Here is a 24,929-nt window from a genome sequence, read left to right as displayed (position 1 = left end):
GGTCTCCTCCCCCTCCTGTGCGGCCGCACTACAGCAGCGCCCCCTATCTGCGCACTCACAAGGTCACCCACTGGTCATCTGGGGGCAGGTCGCTCTCACAGGTAAAAGAAAGGCAGCCAATGAAAAGCCAGCTTTTTTTTCACAGTGCAGGTTAGAAAGTGGAAGCAGTGATCTGATTGGTTGCTCTGGATAACGGTCCTTTGTCCCAGGTTTTCTCCTGCTGCTCTGGGGTGAATGTCTTTCATCTATTTTTTTTTTTTCTTGTCAAGTATTTGCATAGGATCTGCCAAATATACTGGAAGTCATGGCAGAAACTGGTGTAAATGATAGCACAGATCTGTATGGAGGCTGGTGTATATTAGACTTTCCAGTGAATGTACTAAGGGAAAATGCTCCAAATTAGAGGACAGAGAGAGCAGCTCGTCTGGATGGCGCCTCACTCATCTCCTCGGTGATTTCTAACCACTCGCTGTGGGGAAATGGTCACCGGCTCCTTCTGACCCTGAAAACGGCACCATTAGGATGTTTTTAGGTCACTGACCTCTGACCAAGCGGGAAGTCCTAAGATGGTGGCGCCGGCAGGTGCATCTCATCCTCCATCTCCAGCCCAGGCGGCCAGCTTCCCACTGTCATTCTGGCAGGAGATGAACAGCCAGGGGTGCACCACCAATGAGGCCAGGTGAGGCGATTGCCTCAGGTAGCACCAGGTAGGGGCAAGAGGGGGCAGCCGAAGGGTCATGAGCTGAAGGGAAGGGGTTAGGTTAAGAAATTGGCATTGGGGGAGGGGGGGCACTGTTTCAGTTTTCACCTCAGGCAGCAGAAACACTAGGTGCACCCCTGTGAACTGCCCTTGGATTTCAGGCACTTGGAGAGTAAAGACTGCAAGATCTAGGTTTTACCGACAACTCTTACATTGATGACCTATCTCCAGAATAGTTCATCGATACCTGATTGATGGGGGCCCGAATCCCAGTACCCCCACTAATCAGCTGTTTGAAGAGGCCACAGCACTCCAGTGAGTGCTGGGGCCTCTTCCTAGGCCGGTGACATCACGTTAATCAGTCACATGATGTTTGCGCAGTTCAGTCTCATTCAAGTGAATGGGATTTGTTTTTTATCTCTCATTTATATTTCTTATAGCAGGATAGATTTCATATTTGCATCTTTTTTTTATTTATTAGATTATTCGCCTACAGCACACGTGGGATCTACCCAGTGGTCTGTCCACATGCCCAGTTTGAGTACACTAACATTTTCAGGTGCTTCCCATACAGAATTCGCCTGGAAGTTTGAACGCTTGCTTCAGGATAAATTTTTTCCGCTGATGTTTCCTGGGCCATCGAAGATTTTAAATTCCTGCATGCCTCTTACTCTACTGCAGCTCATCTAAGGCTACTTTGACACTTGCGGCAGAGTGATCCGGCAAGCAGTTCTGTCACCGGAACTGCCTGCCGGATCCGGCAATCTGCATGCAAACGGACAGCAATTGTAGGCGGATCCGTCTTACAAATGCATTGCAAGAACGCATCTGTCTCTGCGGATGTCATCCGGAGAAACGGATCCTTTATATATTTTTTTCACATTTTTACCAGCCTGTGCATGCGCAGACCGGAAGGACGGATCTGGCACTAATATATTCCCAGAAATATATGTTGTCTCCTAGCATCTATGCTGAGCTTTAAATGGTCCACCAAAAGTCTTGGATCAGAGGATGGCCTGCGTTCTTTCCATTCACACGTCCGTGAACATGTCCACATCCGTTCCGCAATTTACGGAGCGGGTGCGGACCCATTCATTCTCTATGGGGCAGGAATGGATGCCGACAGCACACAGTGTGCTGTTTGCATCCGCATTTCCAGAGCACGCCAGCGTAACTTACGGTCCGCAGCTCCAGGAAAAAAATAGAACATGTCCTATTCTTGTCTAGTCTTGCAGACAAGAATAGGGAGTTCTATGGGGGTGCCGGCCGGGTGTATTGTTGATCCGCAATTTGCCCGATCTGCAATACACTACGGACGTGTGAATGGACCCTTACTAGTATGCAGCTGAACAGGAAAGAAGTGCACGCATCTGGTTGGGACCTGAACAGAAGAGTTTGCAGCAGGGACACCAGCATCAGCGGAGTAAGGGACAGATAAGTACTTATGAAAAAATTTCCTTCCAAATTTTTTCAAAATGCCAGGAGAACCCTTTTAAGTCCAAGGGACTGGCATTTCTCTGAACTATTAGTACTCGTTGAACAGAGCCCTCACTTTGCACCACAGAGGTACAGTCTGTGCACACGGTTTCTTTGATATACAACCTTTCGAGAGATAGTTCTTACAAGGATTATGTGCTGTCCCATATTGCCAGACGAGAGGGAGACATAGGTAGGACCTTATCGGGGGACGAGTGGTCCAGGATCTTCCAGCTTGTTCAGAAGTCATCGATTTCCAGTCCTGTTGAATAAGATGTTCCCTTCTGTTGATCCTATGTGCTGGAGGTGCAGTCAGGCTGTGGGAACCATATTTGGTGGTCTTTACAGGTCATCCAAAGCTTCTGGGAAAAGGTAATTCTTTTATGTAATACTGTTTGCTCATCCTCATTGACCACATCTTTAGGGTCAGTACTTTTGTCCCATTCACATGGTTCAGTAACTAGCTTCAAGAGAGGCCTATTGAGACATGTTTTGTGTGCTGCAAAGCAGGTCATTCCCAGATTCTGGAGATCCCCAATCTCCTCTTCAGCTGGGGAATTTATTGAGTGTCTTCATAATATCGTGCCCATGGTACAACCTTTGGTTCACTCATATGACCTGAGTCATAAATTCACATGCACTTTGTTTTTCTGGATGACTTTTAGAGATTCTGGAGACTTGAGCAATTAATTGGGTGTCTGTTAACTGGGGCTAGAAGGTCTGCATATTAATCTCTTTCAGGTAATCCATATGTTGGGTAGCAGGTTCAAGCATAGAGGCTCCTTTTAGGCTACTTTCACACTTGCGTTTTTACTGGATCTGGCAGGGTTCAGCCAAAACGCTTCCGTTACTGATAATACAACCATCTGCATCCATTATGAACGGGTTCGGTTGTATTATCTTTAACATAGCCAAGATGGATCCGTCATGAACTCCATTGAAAGTCAATAGAGGACGGATCCGTTTTCTATTGTGGCAGAGAAAACTGATCCATCCCCATTGACTTGCATTGGGGGACATGCCGGATCCGTCTTGCTCCGCATTCCAGGACGGAAAGCAAAATACAACATGTTGCGGTTTGCTCTCTGGTATGAGAACGCAACTAAATGGAGCGGAGTGCATTCTGTTCTGTTCAGTTTAGTTCTGACAATGAATGTGGGCAAAACTGAAGCGTTCTTTTCCGGGACGGAGCCCCTATGACTGATCTCAATGCCAGAAAACTAAAACGCTAGTGTGAAAATAGCCTGACCTTCCAACCTCTTGTTTTTAAATGTATGTGTTTGTTTGCCAGGTTTGACTTTGTAGTTGTGTTGTTCCTTTCTATTTTCAAAAACATGGAGGCATTATTGCTACTAGTCATACATACTATAAATTCGATCACTTATGTGAGTATTAACCTCTTAAAGGGGTTCTGCACTTTGTTTTAACTTATAAATTTATCCTCTGGATAGATCATCAGCATCTGATCGACGGGGGTCCAACACCCGGGACCCCCGCCGATCAGCTGTTTGAGAAGGCAGCGGTGCTCACTGTTTACCTTTTGGCCCAGGGACGCCACGACTAGTATCAACTAGCCTGGGCGCGGCTAAGCCTTGTTCATTTGAATGGAGCTAACCCAGCCCAGGCCAGTGATACTAGTCATGACGTCACTGGGCCTGCGGTAAACAGTGAGAAGGCAGCGGCACTGCTGGAGCGCTGCTGCCTTCTCAAACAGCTGATTGGCGGGGGTCCCGGGTGTCAGACCCCCGTCGATCAGATGCTGATGATCTATCCAGAGGATAGATTATCAGTTAAAACAAACTATAGAGCCCCTTTAACCACTTCAGCCCCGCTAGCTAAAACCCCCTTCATGACCAGGCCACTTTTGACACTTCTGCACTACACTACTTTCACCGTTTATCGCTCGGTCATGCAACTTACCACCCAAATGAATTTTACCTCCTTTTCTTCTCACTAATAGAGCTTTCATTTGGTGGTATTTAATTGCTGCTGACATTTTTACTTTTTTTGTTAATAATCAAAATGTAACGATTTTTTTGCAAAAAAATGACATTTTTCACTTTCAGCTGTAAAATTTTGCAAAAAAAACGACATCCATATATAAATTTTTCGCTAAATTTATTGTTCTACATGTCTTTGATAAAAAAAAATATGTTTGGGCAAAAAAAAAAATGGTTTGGGTAAAAGTTATAGCGTTTACAAACTACAGTCGTGGCCAAAAGTTTTGAGAATGACACAAATATTAGTTTTCACAAAGTTTGCTGCTAAACTGCTTTTAGATCTTTGTTTCAGTTGGTTCTGTGATGTAGAGAAATATAATTACACGCACTTCATACGTTTCAAAGGCTTTTATCGACAATTACCTGACATTTATGCAAAGAGTCAGTATTTGCAGTGTTGGCCCTTCTTTTTCAGGACCTCTACAATAAGACTGGGCATGCTCTCAATCAACTTCTGGGCCAATTCCTGACTGATAGCAACCCATTCTTTCATAATCACTTCTTGACCACAAGTTCTCAATGGGATTAAGATATGGGGAGTTTCCAGGCCATGGACCCAAAATGTAAACGTTTTGGTCCCCGAGCCACTTAATTATCACTTTTGCCTTATGGCACGGTGCTCCATCGTGCTGGAAAATGCATTGTTCTCCACCATACTGTTGTTGGATTATTGGAAGAAGTTGCTGTTGGAGGGTGTTTTGGTACCATTCTTTATTCATGGGTGTGTTTTTGGGCAAAATTGTGAGTGAGCCCACTCCCTTGGATGAGAAGCAACCCCACACATGAATGGTGTCAGGATGCTTTACTGTTGGCATGACACAGGACTGATGGTAGCGCTCACCTTTTCTTCTCTGGACAAGCATTTTTCCTGATGCCCCAAACAATCGGAAAGAGGCTTCATCGGAGAATATGACTTTTCCCCAGTCCTCAGCAGACCATTCACCATATTTTCTGCAGAAGATCAATCTGTCCCTGATTTTTTTTGGGAGAGAAGTGGCTTCTTTGCTGCCCTTCTTGACACCAGGCCATCTTCCAAAAGTCTTCGCCTCACTGTGCGTGCAGATGCGCTCACACCTGCCTGCTGCCATTTCTAAGCAAGCTCTGCACTGGTGGCACTCCGATCCCACAGCTGAATACTCTTTAGGAGACGATCCTGGCGCTTGCTGGACTTTCTTGGATGCCCTGAAGCCTTCTTAACAAGAATTTAACCTTTTTCCTTAAAGTTCTTGATGATCCTATAAATTGTTGATTGAGGTGCAATCTTAGTAGCCACAACATCCTTGTCTGTGAAGTCATTTTTATGCAACGCAATGATGGCTGCACGCGTTTCTTTGCAGGTCACCATGGTTAACAATGGAAGAACAATGATTTCAAGCATCACCCTCCTTTTAACAGGTCAAGTCTGCCATTCTAACCCAATCAGCCTGACATAATGATCTCCAGCCTTGTGCTCTTCAACATTCTCACCTGAGTTAACAAGACGATTACTGAAATTATCTCAGCAGGTCCTTTAATGACAGCAATGCAATGCAGTGGAAAAGTTTTTGGGGGATTAAGTTAATTTTCATGTCAAAGAAGACCTATGCAATTCATCTGATCACTCTTCATAACATTCTGGAGTATATGCAAATTGCTATTATAAAAACTTAAGCAGCAACTTTTCCAATTTCCAATATTTATGTAATTCTCAAAACTTTTGGCCACGACTGTATGGTAAAAAAATGTGAATTTCCGCTTTTTGAAGCAGCTCTGACTTTCTGAGCACCTGTCATGTTTCCTGAGGTTCTACAATGCCCAGACAGTAGAAAAACCCCACAAATGACCCCATTTCGGAAAGTAGACACCCTAAGGTATTCGCTGATGGGCATAGTGAGTTCATAGAACTTTTTATTTTTTGTCACAAGTTAGCGGAAAATGATGATTTTATTTCAAAAAAATTTTTTCCTTACAAAGTCTCATATTCCACTAACTTGCGACAAAAAATAAAAAATTCTAGGAACTCGCCATGCCCCTCACGGAATACCTTAGGGTGTCTTCTTTCCAAAATGGGGTCACTTGTGGGGTAGTTATACTGCCCTGGCAATTTAGGGGCCCAAATGTGTGAGAAGTAGTTTGCAATCAAAATGTGTAAAAAATGGCCTGCGAAATCCGAAAGGTGCACTTTGGAATATGTGCCCCTTTGCCCACCTTGGCTGCAAAAAAGTGTCACACATCTGGTATCGCCGTACTCAGGAGAAGTTGGGGAATGTGTTTTGGGGTGTCATTTTACATATACCCATGCTGGGTGAGAGAAATATCTTGGCAAAAGACAACTTTTCCAATTTTTTTATACAAAGTTGGCATTTGACCAAGATATTTTTCTCACCCAGCATGGGTATATGTAAAATGACACCCCAAAACACATTCCCCAACTTCTCCTGAGTACGGCGATACCAGATGTGTGACACTTTTTTGCAGCCAAGGTGGGCAAAGGGGCACATATTCCAAAGTGCACCTTTCGGATTTCGCAGGCCATTTTTTACACATTTTGATTGCAAAGTTCTTCTCACACATTTGGGCCCCTAAATTGCCAGGGCAGTATAACTACGCCACAAGTGACCCCATTTTGGAAAGAAGACACCCCAAGGTATTCCGTGAGGGGCACGGCGAGTTCCTAGAATTTTTTTATTTTTTGTCGCAAGTTAGTGGAATATATGACTTTGTAAGGAAAAAAGAAAAAAAAAGAAAAATCATAATTTTCCGCTAACTTGTGATAAAAAATTCTAGGAACTCGCCATGCCCCTCACGGAATACCTTGGGGTGTCTTCTTTCCAAAATGGGGTCACTTGTGGCGTAGTTATACTGCCCTGGCAATTTAGGGGCCCAAATGTGTGAGAAGTACGTTGCAATCAAAATCTGTAAAAAATGGCCTGTGAAATCCGAAAGGTGCACTTTGGAATATGTGCCCTTTTGCCCACCTAGGCTGCAAAAAAGTGTCACACATCTGGTATCGCCGTACTCAGGAGAAGTTGGGGAATGTGTTTTGGGGTGTCATTTTACATATAACCATGCTGGGTGAGAGAAATATCTTGGCAAAAGATAACTTTTCCCATTTTTTTATACAAAGTTGGCATTTGACCAAGATATTATCTCACCCAGCATGGGTATATGTAAAATGACACCCCAAAACACATTCCCCAACTTCTCCTGAGTACGGCGATACCAGATGTGTGACACTTTTTTGCAGCCTAGATGCGCAAAGGTGCCCAAATTCCTTTTAGGAGGGCATTTTTAGACATTTGGATCCCAGACTTCTTCTCACACTTTCGGGCCCCTAAAAAGCCAGGGCAGTATAAATACCCCACATGTGACCCCACTTTGGAAAGAAGACACCCCAAGGTATTCCGTGAGGGGCATATTGAGTCCATGAAAGATTGAAATTTTTGTCCTAAGTTAGTCCTAAGTAAGTCTGAATGGAGCCTTACAGGGGGGGGTGATCAATGACAGGGGGGTGATCAATGACAGGGGGGTGATCACCCATATAGACTCCCTGATCACCCCCCTGTCATTGATCACCCCCCTGTAAGGCTCCATTCAGACGTCCGTATGATTTTTACGGATACATGGATCGGATCCGCAAAACACATGCGGACGTCTGAATGGAGCCTTACAGGGGGGTGATCAATGACAGGGAGTGATCAGGGTGATCACCCCCCTGTCATTGATCACCCCCCCCTGTAAGGCTCCATTCAGACGTCCGTATGATTTTTACGGATCCATGGATCGGATCCGCAAAACACATGCGGACGTCTGAATGGAGCCTTACAGGGGGGTGATCAATGACAGGGGGTGATCACCCCCCTGTCATTGATCACCCCCCCTGTAAGGCTCCATTCAGACGTCCGTATGATTTTTACGGATCCATGGATACATGGATTGGATCCGCAAAACACATGCGGACGTCTGAATGGAGCCTTACAGGGGGGTGATCAATGACAGGGGGTGATCAGGGTGATCACCCCCCTGTCATTGATCACCCCCCCTGTAAGGCTCCATTCAGACGTCCGTATGATTTTTACGGATACATGGATACATGGATCGGATCCGCAAAACACATGCGGACGTCTGAATGGAGCCTTACAGGGGGTGATCAGGGTGATCACCCCCCTGTCATTGATCACCCCCCCTGTAAGACATGGATCGGATCCGCAAAACACATGCGGACGTCTGAATGGAGCCTTACAGGGGGGTGATCAATGACAGGGGGTGATCAGGGTGATCACCCCCCTGTCATTGATCACCCTCCCTGTAAGGCTCCATTCAGACGTCCGTATGATTTTTACGGATACATGGATACATGGATCGGATCCGCAAAACACATGCGGACGTCTGAATGGAGCCTTACAGGGGGGTTATCAATGACAGGCGGGTGATCACCCATATACACTCCCTGATCACCCCCTGTCATTGATAACCCCCCTGTAAGGCTCCATTCAGACGTCCGCATGTGTTTTGCTGATCCGATCCATGGATCCGTAAAAATCATACGGACGTCTGAACGGAGCCTGACAGGGGGGTGATCAATGACAGGGGGGTGATCAATGACAGGGGGGGGTTCAGGGAGTTTATATGGGGTGATCATGGGTGATCAGGGGTTCATAAGGGGTTAATAAGTGACGGGGGGGGGTGTAGTGTAGTGTGGTGTTTGGTGCGACTTTACTGACCTACCTGTGTCCTCTGGTGGTCGATCCTAACAAAAGGGACCACCAGAGGACCAGGTAGCAGGTATATTAGACGCTGTTATCAAAACAGCATCTAATATACCTGTTAGGGGTTAAAAAAATCAGATCTCCAGCCTGCCAGCGAGCGATCGCCGCTGGCAGGCTGGAGATCCACTCGCTTACCTTCCGTTCCTGTGAGCGCGCGCGCCTGTGTGCGCGCGTTCACAGGAAATCCCGGCCCGAGCGAGATGATGCGTATATGCGTCGTTGTGCGCAGGGCTGCCGCCTCCGGACCGCACATCTGCGTTAGGCGGTCCGGAGGCGGTTAAGTACCAGACCCATTTTTGGTTTTGCATTTTCATTTTTTCCTCCCCACCTTCCAATAAATATAACTTATTTAATTTTCTGTTCGTATAGCCGTATAAGGGCTTATTTTTGCAGGATAAGTTGTATTTTTTAAGGGCACTATTTATTTTACTATTGCTGTTATTGGAAAATGGGGAAAAAAAAATTGTGCAGTTGAATTGAAAAAAAAAAAAACACAATTCCTCCAAGGTTTTTGAGATTTTTGACATCACGGCGTTCACTGTGCACTAAAATGACATGACGTACCTTCTCCGCCTACTTTATGAATGAAGCAGGCGGAGCAGGCACGTGACCTCCGTGAGTTACGGCCGCCCGGCCTGCCTGCTAGCTGCTAGTGCTTACTATAGGAGCGTGACATGTGTGTACCGGTAAGCACATGGGGAGCAGGGGGAGCGCATCATTAATATTTAGTTTAGATCTGATGATTAACACTACGTATAATACAGTACATACTGAGCGGCGGGGCCAGAGTACAGTGGGGGGGGGGGGCTGTGGATGGCATTATGATAGGGGGATCTGTGGATGAGACTGTTATGGGGGATCTGTGGATGACACATATAGCAGTGTCATCCACAGATCCACCACCCCATAACAGTGCCATCCACAGATCCCCCCACCATCATAATACCATCCACAGATCCCCCCACCATCATAATGCCATCCACAGATCCCCCCCCCACCATCATAATGCCATCCACAAATCCCCACCACCATCATAATGCCATCCACAGATCCCCCCACCATCATAATGCCATCCACAGATCCCCCCCACCATCATAATGCCATCCACAGATCCCCCCCACCATCATAATGCCATCCACAGATCCCCCCCACCATCATAATGCCATCCACAGATCCCCCCCACCATTATAATGCCATCCACAGATCCCCCCACCATCATAGTGCCATCCACAGCTCCCCCCATAACAATGACATCCACAGATCCCCCACATAACAGTGCCATCCACAAATCCCCCACCCCATAACAGTGCATCATCCACAGATCCCCCATAATAGTGTCATGCACAGACCGCCATTAGTTCAAACCCACCTTTTGTGCAGTTGAATTGAAAAAAAAAAAAAAAACAATTCCTCCAAGGTTTTTGGTTAAAACATATTTTTTTCTTATTTTCCTCCTCAAAAACCTAGGTGCGTCTTATGGGCTGGTGTGTCTTATAGGGCGAAAAATACGGTACTTATTCTGCAGCTCAATAGTATTACAGCAATGCCAAACTTGTATAGTTTTTTTTTACTACTTTAAAATAATAAAAACCTTTAAAAAACATCAAAATTTTCTTTGCATTGCAATTTTCTAACAGCCATAACTTTTTTTATATTTTCTGTCCACAGAACTTGTTTTATGCGGGACGAACTGTAGTTTTTATTGGTACCATTTTTGTGGTACATACGAGTTTTTGATCACTGTTATTCAATTTTCCTAGTGGGGGTGACTAAAAAAGAGCGAATCGTGTGTTTTTCAAATTTTTACCGTTTCCGCGTTCACCGCACAGAAATTTTTTAAATAAACGTTAATAGTTCAGACATTTTTGGACGAGGAGATACCTGATATGTTTATTTTTTATTGTTTCTATATTTTGTAGCACAGTGAGAGGAATGGTCTGGGAAAACAGATATTTTCATCCCAGCGTGTGCTGCTGTACTGATTTGCAGCCAGGTGGGGTCAAAGACCGGATTTTAATCGCCGGTCCAGGTTTTTGACAGCAGCTGGCTGTCCTTAAATTGGCAGCTGGACTCAGCAGCAGGATCTCTGTGTTGGGATCTGAGGCTTGGTGCCAGGTTGGAGGGCTGAGACCCATGGGCCGAGGAAACAGGCCCCCTAAAGCCTGCTGTGGACTGCTGGAGGCAGAACTGACATAAAGGTGACTTGTCTTATATGAACTTTCCAATTTGTGTGCGATAACACCAAGAAGTACTTTCTATTGTGTGTGTGTGAAGTAAACACCAAGACTGCAAAGTAACGCATTGTTTTGTGCATTTGCCTCAAGTGTGAATAAACACTGAAGTTTTGCGTTAAGAACTTGTCTTTTGCATCTGTACAGCGTCAGCTTACCATATCTACCAGAGCGAAACCCCAGAATTGGTGGAGGATGTGGGCAAGTGCAGTGAGGCAGGCATGATCGCCTAAGTATTGTTGTTTTACATTTTTGCTCCGGGCATGGTTGTATGTCTTGCATTAAACCCGCTAAATTTCAACACGTGACCCTCGACAAAATGGAGGCCACAATGAAGGCTCTTGTGGAGGCTAACCAGCAACACTGGGACCCAACCCTATCCCGAACCTGGGAGAATGTGGTAATAATTGATGGTGAACCACAACAACCTGCTGTATCGGGTAAACAGCTGCAGGGTGAACGTATTGAACAGTTGGTGGTACCCCAGGCTTATCGCAAACCCGTGTTGGAGTTAGCCCACCAACATGTTCTCGGGGGTCATCTGGGAATGCAGAAAACACAGGACCAGATATAACAACGGTTTTACTGGCCCAGTGTGTTTAGAGAGGTGGACGAATTCTTGCCCGACCTGCCAAACAACTAGCCCGCAGCACCTTTTCTGCAGTCCCTTAGTACCTCTCCAGATCATCGAGGTACCATTTGAGCGAATCGCTATGGACCTCATAGGCCCAGTACCGAAGTCCGCTAGAGGACACCAACAAATCTTGGTCGCCCTAGATTACGCCACTCGGTATCCGGAGGCGGTGCCACTGCGACATATATCGGCCAAACTTATAGCTAAAGAGTTAATGGAGATGTTTTCCCGAGTGGTGCTCCCTAAAGAGGTTCTAGACTAACCGCTAACTCAAAAAAATGTGCGATAGGGTTAGAGGAGACTAAATACCTAGGGTATGTCATTGTGTGCGGAGTCATCAAACCCCAAGTTAACAAAATAGAGGCGATACGGAATTGGCCCCGACCTGTCACCATTAGGCAAATAAAGTAATTCCTGGGAATAGTGGGCTATTACATAAGGTTTGTTCCACACTTTGCTACGGTGGCCGCGCCATTGACAGTGCTCTTGAAGAGACGCAAGTCTCTGATCAGGCGGAAGAGTCTTTCTCTGCTTTGAAGTTGGCCCTGTGCAGGTCCCCAGTTTTGGAATTTATAGTACAGACCGATGCCTCCGAAGTAGGCCTCTGTGCTGTACTGTCTCAGGAAGTAAACGGGGAGGAGCATCCCGTTGTGTTCCTCAGCGGTAAGCTCACCCCAGTCGAGACCAGGTACAGTATAGTGGAGAGAGAGTGCCTGCTTATTAAGTGGGCACTCAAGTCTTTCTGTTATTATTTGTTGGGGAGAAAATTCTGCCTGGTGACCGACCACTCCCCTCTCAAGTGGATGAGCCAGGCTAAAGACAGAAATGCCCGGGTCACCAGATGGTTCCTTTCCCTACAGAACTTTAAATTTACAGTGGAACACAGGGCAGGCCGGTTGCAGGGAAACGCGGATGCCCTGTCCCAAGTACATTGGCGAGTGTTCACCCCCTCAGGGGTTGAACAAAAGGGGGGGGGGGGAATGTAACACAGTGAGGGGAATGGTTTGGGAAAACAAGCGTGTGCTGCTGTGCTGATTTGCAGCCAGGTGGGGTCAAAGACCGGACTGGATTTTAATTGCCGATCCGGGTTTTTGGTAGCACCTAGCTGTCCTTAAATTGGCTACTGGGCTCAGCAGCAGGATCTCTGTTTTGGGATCTGAGTCTTGGTGCTAGTTTGGAGGGCTGAGACCGAGGGGCCAAGGAAACAGGCCCCCTAAAGCCTGCTGTGGACTGCTGGAGGCAGAACTGACATCAAGGTGACTTGTCATATATGAACTTTCCAATTTGTGTGAAGTAACACCAAGATGTACTTTGTGTGTGAAGTAAGCGCCAAGACTGCAAAGTAATGCATTGTTTTGTGCATTTGCCTCAAGTGTGAATAAACACTGACGTTTTGCGTTAAGAACTTGTCTTTTGCCTCTGTACTGCGTCCGCTTACCCTATATACCAGAACGAAACCCCACAATTTTTATATGTAAAATTGGGAAAGGGGGTAATTAAAACTTAACTTTTTTTTTTTTTTTTTTTTCATTTTTTTCAATTATTATTAATAATTTAACTTTTATAATAATAACTTTTAACCCCCCTAGGGGTCTAGAACCTGGGATCTTTTGATCCCTTGTCCCATTCACCCTAAGGGCTCATTCACACGACCGTGGTTTGGTTCTGCATCCGCATTTTTTGCAGCACAGGTCCGGACCCATTTACTTCAATGGGGCCGCAAAAGATGCGGACAGCACTCCGTGTGATTTCTGCATCCGTTGCTTCGTTCCGTGGCCCAACAAAAATTATAGATCATGTCCTATTCTTGTCCGTTTTGCGGACAAGAATAGGCATTTCAATAATGGGCCGCAGTTCCGTTCCGCAAATTGTGGAAGGCACACAGACGGTAGTAAGTAGTTCCATCTCACCATCTCAATAAAGATATATCCAGCAGGCTGAATTTCAGCCTGCTTTTGTGGGAGGGGCGTTGTGGGCTTCTTGCCTTGCGTTCCAGGGTAGGAGGAGTCGCACCTTTCATTCTCACTTCCGGCCCGCAAGCTGCCTGCATGTGCGGCGATTCTGTGCGCTAGAACCCACCGCTTTCAAGGTAAGTCCGCCTCTCCATCCGGTGTCTTATTCAACCCCCTCCGGCTCCCGTCCTATCCACCCAGCAGACAGTACCTCCGCAGCTCGCTCGGTCTGCCTCTCCCGCCGCTTCCGTCTCGCCGTCATGCGCTCCAGCGTGGAGCGCATCACGTGACCGCGGCGAGCCGGAAGTCGGCGGTATCCGCCTCAACTGTCTCTGGGTGTACTTCCTGTACCTCGGAAGTTTAGGCACAGTTCATCCCTTCCCGGTGTCCCCTGCGTCGTCACCACAGATCCCCCATCAAGACACGAATCCCCCACGCCATGCAGCTCCGCCCTCCATGCGCGGGACCCCGGCTCCTGCCTGCGTCCATGCAGCCGAGCACGTCACCCCCGGCGGTGCCGGTGCCACCCGGCGCCGGCACTCCCCCGCGTCGGGCCGCGCAGCTGGGGTGATGGCGCTGGGGGGCGGCACACACACAGCTCTGCTATGTCCAGCAGCTTAACCTATTTAGCTGCATCAGCGTGACAGTTGCCTTTCAGGAGGCCATTAACCGTGCTGTTCCATCATTTGATTCTGTTCACCAGCTGTATACACTTATGGTGCCCCATCTGCCGGGTTGTCCGGGGTCATGGGTGCCGGCAGCTCCTCGGGGGGCCGACGCTCGTCCATAACTCACACCTGTCCTGCCGCCGCACTGCCGGTACTGCATGCGACCCGTGGACGGGCGGGGCGTTGATTGAGGGGGGCGCCTGTCTTCATGGTCCATGAGAACCCCCTTTTGTGTGACATTTGTTCCAGTGGTTGGTAGTTGCGCCAGGATCGTGGGTGCTATACAGTGTGTCTTACTGCCTTAATAAACAGTTGTATTCCATCCCATTTAGCCCGCTGCCAGGCGCCAGTTCAGAGTTGTCGCATCCTCACACCAACTCTGGATCTTGCCCGGCCATCCGCTGTCACGGCAAGCGCCCGCATGGCTGCCATCACTCATTTTGGTTGAGTGGTGGCCGCCATGCTTTTGTGACAGAGGGAAGTCTCTAGCAGCTTAAAGGTTCCGCTACAGCCGCGACAAGATTTTCGCTCTGTCTCAAAACTGGTACAGCAGTCCTGCCAAGAGCTCTGCATCATATCATTTCCTTACGGAATGATCATGCGCAGGATGCCTGCCATGAGCATTCTTGTCCCAGCCTGGCCAGCACAGCTGATTAGCAACTTTCAACCTCGTGTTTATTTCAGCACAGCAGACCTGTCCCAAAAAAAAAAAAACACGCTCAGGTTTCCAATACGTCCATCTTTCATATTCTCCTGTCCTCAGGTACGCCCTGCTTTCTTCACACTACTTTCCTCTCTCTTCCTTGTATGTTGAATCCCGCCCGCCTGCGTCGCTCAGGTTCCACCCCCCCGCCCCATTTGTCAGGGGTCTTTCCCTCATCTGACCACAGGTACGCCCTGTATTCCCTCCTTTCCATATGCCATTTCTATTTTTCCTGTGTCCTATCCCTCTCTCTTTGTCTTCTCCTCGGGTCACGCAACCCATGTCTTTTCACGCTGGTGCACCGCACCACGCATTCTCACACCAACCTCCTGGCCTGGTACGCCCAGGCCCCACGTTTCCCAACAGTCATCCTTACCAGGTACGCCCTGGACCGTTCCTTGCCCTTGTTCACATGGCTCCGGCTCCGGCTCCCAGGATCGCCCTGGTAAACGTTTCACTCAGCAGACCCCTTGTTGCTAGTCTTTCCATCAGTCAATGGTTCATGGTCCGTGCTCCATTACCCCCTCCATGCTGCCAGTTCTGCTCATTCCATGCATCCCCCACGCCGTGCCCGCCTCCACTGCAGTCACACATTTCGTTTCTGGCACCAGTACTGTCATATCCCATGAACATCTGGTCGCGTCCCAGTCACGGTTCATGAAGTCAACATGTACGGTCTTGTTCTTTTAGGCGCTAAGCTAACCCGTGGGTACCCGTTAGAATTTGTCTTTTTCCAGGTAAGTAGAAAGCACGATTCGTTATTTCGGCCTCCCGGCATAGCCAATCGTGGCAACATATTCCATTCTTTTCAGGTGAAGTCCCTTTAAATCTCGGCGCAAACGGCTCCGGTGAATTAAGGTAAGTTGACAATCATGCCGAGCAAGGGGACTACGCCTCCTCAGGTCACCAGCCAGGTGTAAGACCCCCCCACCTTGCTACGTTCTCCGGCAGCACCGCCCGCGCCCATCCCACAATTATCCCCCTCCAGCTTCCGTCATGTCCCTTTTTGTTTTTTCAGCTCAAAACATGACTCACGTTTCCGACCTCGAGGACGCTCTGTCAACCATAGAGTCCGCGTGTCGGAGCGAGCAAGCCGTTCATCCTAGCGGACTTGGACAATCCCCAAGATGATCGCCAAGCTAAACAAGCGAGGGATACGCCATTCGGCCACAGCCCGTAAGGCCGAACTGTATCGCCTTTTGTTTCCAGAGCCATCCAAGGCGTCCACAGAGCAAGTCTCCATGTCGACCATCCAGTTGTCCCTAACGCAACTACACGCCACCATCAACAACCTGTCCATTTCCATCTGCGACATAAATACCAGACTCCAGGCAGTCGAAAGTAGGGACGCGTCACCTTCCGCTCCCAGCAGTCCCTCCCCAGGTCCTTCCACTTCCCGACCTTCTTCCCCAGGTAGGTTTTTCGGGGCCACCGAGATTGCTCCTTCCTTTTTTGTTCCCGAAAACTTGCACAGAAATATACTTGCAGGCAAGGATGTCAATTTGGCGGCGGTCCTCATTTCTACTCATGATACCGTGGAAAACAGGACCATCGCATGCAGTGATGTGTCTGTGGTACTGAAGGCCAAAGACACTCGCCTTAACAAAAAACTCTCAATCCCAGAGTTTGTGCTTGCGTTCAGACTGTATAGGGACATCATCTGCTCGGCGCAGCCAGCCAGAAGGGAGGAGCTTGACGCATACCTATACAGGGTCACGGAGCTCGGGTACAAATATGGAGGATTCACCCACTACGACTACCATAGACCATTCTCGGCGAAGGCAGCCGCAGCCCTCGCCCAGTTTCAACATGTCACCAATTGGGCATCCTTAGATATGGAGCTTTTCTGTAGACATTTTGCCGGTCTCGGGTCCCCGTATTGCTCCAACTGCCAGTCAGTACTGCACGCGTCCGACTGGTGCCCAAACTCACACGGCACCTCCCAGCTAAAACAGCAGCCCAGCACTTCAGCTTCCCAAAAGCCAGGTCCGCTCCTGGATAAATTAGGCCGCCCCATAGTATTCCTAGGAAAAAATCAATTGTGCAACAATTACAACGCTACCTTCTGCAATTACAACAAGTGTAAGGCGCTCCACATCTGTTCCACCTGCTTTCGGGCCCATCCTCAATCCTCCTGCTCCCAGCGCGCTGCAAAAAGCTGACTAGCCAACATCAATGTCCCCCTTCTTGTCTCCCTCCTCAAAACCCACCACAACCCCGGCTTCATCAAATTCCTGCAGTCCGGGTTTTCTGTAGGCTTCCACACCGGTCTCGTCACCTTGCCCCGGGGTTCATGGGAAGCAGCCAACCTCCTGTCAGCCATGGACGACCAGGCCTCTGTGGATTCTCTTCTGCAGGCCGAGTTGCAGCAGGGATTCATCATAGGCCCCTTTTCCCAACCTCCTTTCCAGGTCTATAGGGTAAGCCCCATCATCTGGTCAGCAAAAGAAACACCAATAAAAAGCGTTTGATTTACGATTTGTTAGCGCCTCATGCATCCAGTGTTCCAAGTCTCAACTCTGAATCAATCTGCTCAGCTCCTCCTGCTCTATAACATGGGGCTGTCAGATCGTATTGCATATTTTGGTTAAAGGTCCTCTTTAAGTGAGAATGAAGTAGATGTAACCTGCAGTCCTATCTAACACCACAGATAACACTGTAATAACTCTCTGGGTACAGGTAATGTAGTAGATGTCACCTGCAGTCCTATGTAACACCACAGATAACACTGTAATAACTCTCTGGGTACAGGTAATGTAGTAGATGTCACCTGCAGTCCTATGTAACACCACAGATAACACTGTAATAACTCTCTGGGTACAGATAATGTAGTAGATGTAAACCGCAGTCCTATGTAACACCACAGATAACACAGTGATCGCTCTCTTAGTACTAATAATGTAGTAGATGTAAACCACAGTCCTATGTAACACCACAGATAACATGGTGATAACTCTCAGGATACAGATAATGTAGTAGATGTCACCTGCAGTCCTATGTAACACCACAGATAATACTGTAATAACTCTCTGGGTACAGGTAATGTAGTAGATGTAAACGGCAGTCCTATGTAACACCACAGATAGCACAGTGATCGCTCTCTTAGTACAAATAATGTAGTAGATGTAAACCACAGTCCTATGTAACACCACAGATAACATGGTGATAACTCTCAGGATACAGATAATGTAGTAGATGTCACCTGCAGTCCTATGTAACACCACAGATAACACTGTAATAACTCTCTGGGTACAGGTAATGTAGTAGATGTAAACCACAGTCCTATGTAACACCACAGATAACATGGTGATAACTCTCAGGATACAGATAATGTAGTAGATGTCACCCGCAGTTCTATGTAACACCACAGATAACACTGTAATAACTCTCTGGGTACAGGTAATGTAGTAGATGTCACCTGCAGTCCTGTGTAACACCACAGATAGCACAATGATAATTCTGAATACAGATAGCGTAGTAGATGTCACCTGCAGTCCTATGTAACACCACAGATAGCACAGTAATAACTGAGTATAGGTAGTAATGTTACTTGTCAGGCTAATGACTCCTCACTTCAGGATTTGAGCTTCCTATGACTGTGGCCAGAGCTCCATCTCCATTATAAGTTGCAACTGCATAGATGATTGGGGGCCTCAGTGAAGAAGGGGCCTTTGGGGCCTGACCTGACCACTGCAAGGCTCTTGCAATTATCAATAGACTCCTCTGTTTAGCACAGCACTGGACAGAGGAGTTAGACTGTAGTATGTCGGGGCTGGGCCCCTGCTGCCTCAGGTGGCAGATCCTGTATGAACGATCCTAGTGCGCTGCCTGGCTGCTCACCATACCCCGGGCCTAGTGGCCTGGCCCCTGCTGGTGTGGGTCCCATAGTGGCCGCTACGGTGGTAGTTATGCCCCTGCTGCTATGTTATGAAGTTACTATATGTCATAGAAACTGTTAATAGTAACCTCTACCAAAAGTTATCAAGATCTGAGTTGGTAAGCCACACTTCTGACTCTGAATGCACCCCAGTCACTTAAAACTGACTCCGCAGCCCTGTTAGTAATCACTGTTTTTTATAAATAGGGTCCAAGGATTGATAGAAAATAACACATATTTATATGGTTAAAATTTTTACACTTTCCTAAATTCCATTGAAAGAAAAGTATTTTACTGATTTATATAGCACTGACATATTCCATAGCACTTTACAGATACAGTATTAGCATCACACTGTCCCCGGTGGGGCTCACAATCCTATATTTGCTATCACAAAACATAGGAAACCCATGCAAACTTGAGGAGACTATACAAACTCCATACAGATGGTACCCTTCGTCGGATTCCAACCTAGGACCTTAGCGCTGCAAGGTACTATTGCTAACCACCGAGCCACCATGCTGCCCAAGCTGATGTTAGGACAGCGGTCCATGGCCGCCACTGCCCTACTCCCTGTGTGGGTACTACTCACTGTGCTGCTGCCTCCATGTTTCTGCCTAGTGATCCGGCCTCTGTCTCATTAGGGCGCCAGTTCACATACTTCCAAATCCTTGCCCAGCCAAATCCTTGGGTATTTACGGCACCCTCTCCAGACAGAGGTTGTCTGAGCTTTAAGGTTCCTAGAGTCCAGCAAAGATGTTGAAGTCTAGTGCTTTTGGAATTCTCCTGGGTTTTTCCTGTCTGTGCTTCAGCCCTGTAACTGCCCTGCCTGTTTGCTACAGTTCTGTTTGTGTTTAAGTTAACTATGCCTGTTCCTTGTTTGTGTTTCTGTGGAGTACCCAGCCTGCCAACCCTACCTGTCTTCATTGTCACCCAGCCTGATGGTTTATCCTGTCTCCATTCTTCTATATTATCTGTGTTCAGTCCTGATCTTATAACCTGCATTTAGCCTTAGTGACTGTTCAGACTGCTCCTATGGTTTTCCTGGGGTCTTGTATCTTTTCTGTATCCTGAGTTCCTGGTGCTTGCACGGGAGTCCTTGACCCCAGTGGGTCAGCCAGCAACCACACTGGTACTATCCCAGGAGGTAGTGGTAGCGTTGCTCCCCTGCAGTAAAGTCCAGATCCCTGTGGCACAGTGAGTCCACACGCTCTGATCTTTAACAGCTGACTCAACTCTGACTCTGCAGCCCCGGTATTAAAGTACATGAATAACCTTGGAGACATTTTACTACTCATTTTGGACTACAAATAATTTTTTCAATTGGCCTTTATTAAAAAATTTCAACAGTTTCTGTTCTACAGCCTTCAGTTTCACTGTATCTGTAGACTATCTTGCTTTCTGTTTTATAGAGAATCCATCAGTTTGATAAGAGTTTAGCTTAACTTTTATGTACATCTTTAGGGGCAATTTTTATGATTGCCTTTCACTCATTTTGGGCTAAAAATAATTTTTTCAATTGCTCTTTATTAAAAATATTCAGCCATCAGCTGAGCTGCCTGACGGGAAACAGTAAAAGTACAGAGCCTGCTACTAGAGAATCTCAAAGCAGTACAGAGAAAGGGGTTTCAATTTTTTTTATAAAGACCAATTGAAAAAAATAATTTTTAGCTCAAAATCAGTACAATGCAATAATTAAAAAAAGATGAGGACTTCGTATACAGCCACCAGAACAGCTGCCTGATGCATTCCCTGTAAAATAGAAAATAAAATATACTGCAGATATACTTAAACTGAAGACTGTAGAACAGAACCTGTGGAAAATGTTTAATAAAGGCCAAATAAAAAAAGATTTTTTGCCCAAAATGAGTAAAATGCAATTATATAAAATTGCCCCTGGAGGTGGTCAAATCCTTTAAGCCAAACACATAAAATGAGTTTTTTTAGTAGTAGAATTAGTGGTTTTTGTTATATTACAATTTGTATATGGCTCCATTTGGGTGTAGAGTATTGAGGGATATGCTGACTCCAGAAACGAATATCATGAACAATACATATAAAGGTGGGCAAGCTCAGCTGGCAGTGCCATGTGTTGGTAGTTTTGCAGTGCACTTATGCTGCTGTGTTATAAATGCCTGATTTTTCATAACCAGCTGACAGGTATTGTGTTTTGTCTATTGTGTTCATCTTGGGTTGACATTTTGTACAAGGTGGGCGTTTGGCAACTCTTCTTAGCTGAAAGAATTTTGCTTAATTTGTTAAACTGAAGAAAAGACACTGGCAAATAACAAATACCACGTGCCTTCGTGAAACTGTCAGCAGCGGAGAGAGCACTATTTATCGAAAAGGGCAGTTGTTTCTTGTATATAATAGTCCTAACTATTTTTAGTTGCCACCCGAAAACCCCCCAATGTCCCTCACAACAAGAATGCCATTTACAGCCGATTGAGCTTTATCTGCCATATAGCTTTAATTTTTAATTTAGATTGCTTATGTAAGGATAGTGGAAATAGGATTGTGTTTAATCATGTAACTGTAATGACCGGCGTCACGCAAAGGGAGGGAAAAGGGAAGGCCCTGCCCAAGGGAGAGGGAAAGGTGGTGACCCCTGACTCACCTTGAGGCTGTCACCTGACTGCCCTGACATCCCTAGACGGGTTCCTCACCCGTACGCCGATCATGTGCCTAAACCCTGGCTTTCCCTAAGATGAGCCCTAGGTAGTGAACGGGGCGGTGGGATCACTAGTCCGCACCACTGACACTAAGAGGAAAACACCAAGGAGAGGACAGACAATACAGACAAACATATAATCCCAGGTGGGCGACAACAGCAGACCACAAAGGCCCAACAACACAGCTCCAGTGAGTCAGTATAGAAGTCCAGGCAGAAAGCTCTATATCTGGCAACCAGAGAAGTGAGAGAGGGGAATATAAGGAGGTTGGGAAAGCTGGACAAGGAACAGCTGAGGAGAAGGAGCTACGGATCCCTGAGTGAGCCAAAAAGGATTGCAAAGCAAACCCAGAAAGCTACCATAAAGAAACAGCCCTATCTTTCTACATAGAGCGCGCAGCCAACCGCTGCGACTTCCTGACCCCGGGTATAACGGAGTCAGGCGTGGTTCTTGACACCCTCGTGACAGTAACCATTTTACCCACTTTTGGCCATTGCAATTATCTCCAAGCAACTGTTATAAGATAATAAAAAAATGCATACTCAACCAGTTTATCCCCTGCCACCTCCAGCACTGGTGCTCCGACCCTCCCTGCCAGGCTTTGTTTGGCTGCGTTGATGACATTCCCGTATACTCCACATGACTAAGGCAGCCAATCACTAGTCTCAGCGGTCTTGTGTCCAGTGTATATGGACATGTCATTACTGTAGCCAAGTAGATGATTTAATAGTTACAGCGGCAGAGAGGACTGGAGCGATGGCACTTGAAGCAACAGGGGATGAAATGGGTGAGTATGCATTATTTAAAGGGGATGTCTCATTTCAGCAAATGTATTTATCATGTACAGGAAGTTAATATAGGGCACTTACTAATGTATTGGGATTGTCCATATTGTCTCCTTTGCTGGCTGGATTCATTTTTCCATCACATTACACACTTGTTTCCAGGGGTTACGGCCACCACTGCAGAGCAGATATGAGGTGGCCGTGATGAGAGCTGCTGCTTATGTGTGCCTGTGCGCACTCTCACTGTCCTGGCCACCAGAGAGGCCAGCGCTTTCTCCTGTAGTGTGCAAGCACGACCACTGCTGGAAATGAGCAGTGTATGATGCAATTGAAAAAAGGAAAGTGCATTTATTAAGGGGGTTCTTTACCTTTCTTTTACTCATGATATATCCTTTAGATAGGTCATCAACATATGATTGGCCGGGGTCAGACACCCGAGACCCCCGCTGATCAGCTGTTTGAGAAGGCAGCGGTGAATGGGGCTGAGCTGCTCCCAGGCTATGTGACATAGTCATGACTTCACTGATCTGCGGGAAGCAGCGAGAATGCCACGGCGCTACTATGAGAGCTGCTGCCTTCTCAAGCAGCTGATCGACAGGGGTCCTCAGTGTTGGACCAACGCCGATTAGATGCTGATAACCTATCCAAAGGCTAGATCATCACTCAAAAAAAGGTAAAGAACCCCTTTACAATTTGCTGAAGTGAGACAACCATTTAGTTTAATAAGTAGAACAACCCCTTTTAACCACTTCCCATCTGGGCCATTTGCCCCCTTCCTGACCAGGCCTAATTTTGCAAAACTGACATATCTCACTTTATGAGGTAATAACTTTGGAACGCCTTTATTTATCCAAGTCATTCAGAGATTGTTTTCTCGTGACACATTGTACTTCATGATAGTCATAAATTTGAGTCAAAATATTTCACCTTTATTTATGAAAAAATCCCAAATTTACCCCAAAATTTGAAAAATTCGCAATTTTCTAAATTTCTATTTCTCTGCTTTTAAAACAGAAAGTGATACCTCATAAAATATTTATTACTTAACATTCCCCATATGTCTACTTTATGTTGGCATCATTTTGGAAATGTCATTTTATTTTTTTAGGACGTTAGAAGGCTTAGAAGTTTAGAAGAAATTCTTCAAATTTTTAAGAAAATTGCCAAAACCCACTTTATAAGGACCAGTTCAGGTCTGAAGTCACTTTGTGGGGCCTACATAGTGGATACCCCCATAAATGACCCCATTGTAGAATCTACACCCCTCAAGGTATTCAAAACCGATTTTACAAACTTTGTTAACCCTTTATGCGTTCTACAAGAATTAAAGGAAAATGGAGATCACATTTTTAAATTTCACTTTTTTGGCAGATTTTCCATTTTAATCCAATTTTTTCTTTAACACATCGATGGTTAACAGCCAAACAAAACTCAATATTTATTACCCAGATTCTGCGGTTTACAGAAACACCCCACATGTGGTCATAAACTGCTGTATGGGCACACGGCAGGGCGCAGAAGAAAAGGAACTCCACATGGTTTTTAGATGCCATGTCCCATTTGAAGCCCCCTGATGCACCCTTACAGTAGAAACTCCCAAGAAGTGACCCCATTTTGGAAACTAGGGGATAAGGTGCCAGTTTTATTAGTACTATTTTTGGGTACATATGATTTTTTGATCATTCATTATAACACTTTATGGGGCAAGGTGACCAAAAAATTGGTTGTTTTAGCATAGTTTCTATTTATTTATTTTTACAGCGTTCACCTGAGGGGTTCAGTCAAGTGACATTTTTATACAGCAGATTGTTACGGACGTGGCGATACCTAATATGTATACTTTTTCTCATTTATTAAAGTTTTACACAATAATAGCATTTTTGAAACCAAAAAATTATGTTTTAATGTGTCCATGTTCTATTTTTAGAGAGATTTTCTTATGTAGGGGCTCATTTTTTGCGGGATGAGGTGACTGTTTTATTGGTACCATTTTGTGGGACATACGCGTTTTTGATCACTTGGTGTTGCACCTTTTGTGATGCAAGGTGACAAAAATTGCTTGTTTTGACACAGGTTTTTTTTTTTTTACGGTGTTCATCTATGGGCTTAGCTCATGTGATATTTTTATAGAGCTGGTTTTTATGGACGCGGCAATACCTAATATGTATACTTTTTTTTATTTGTTTTACTTTAACACAATAATAGCATTTTTGAAACCAAAAAATTATGTTTTAGTGTCTCCATGTTCTAAGAGCTATAGTTTTTTTTATTTTTTGAGAGATTTTCTTATGATGGGGCTCATTTTTTGCGGGATGAGGTGACGGTTTTATTGGTACCATTTTGTGGGACATACGCGTTTTTGATCACTTGGTGTTGCACCTTTTGTGATGCAAGGTGACAAAAATTACTTGTTTTGACACAGTTTTTTTTTTTTTTTTTACGGTGTTCACCCGAGGGGTTAGGTCATGTGATATTTTTATAGA

At 46.0% G+C, this 24,929-nt stretch overlaps 1 protein-coding gene across 1 annotated transcript in view; it reads left to right on the top strand.

Annotated features, from left to right (window-relative positions):
* Window positions 1-24,929, top strand: part of MPPE1 (metallophosphoesterase 1) — a 174,757-nt gene that overhangs the window by 1,672 nt on the left and 148,156 nt on the right. The window lies entirely within an intron of this gene.

Source organism: Bufo gargarizans, chromosome 5, assembly GCF_014858855.1.
Source record: "Bufo gargarizans isolate SCDJY-AF-19 chromosome 5, ASM1485885v1, whole genome shotgun sequence".
NCBI lineage: Eukaryota > Metazoa > Chordata > Amphibia > Anura > Bufonidae > Bufo > Bufo gargarizans.
This window is presented reverse-complemented; position numbering and strand designations above follow the sequence as displayed.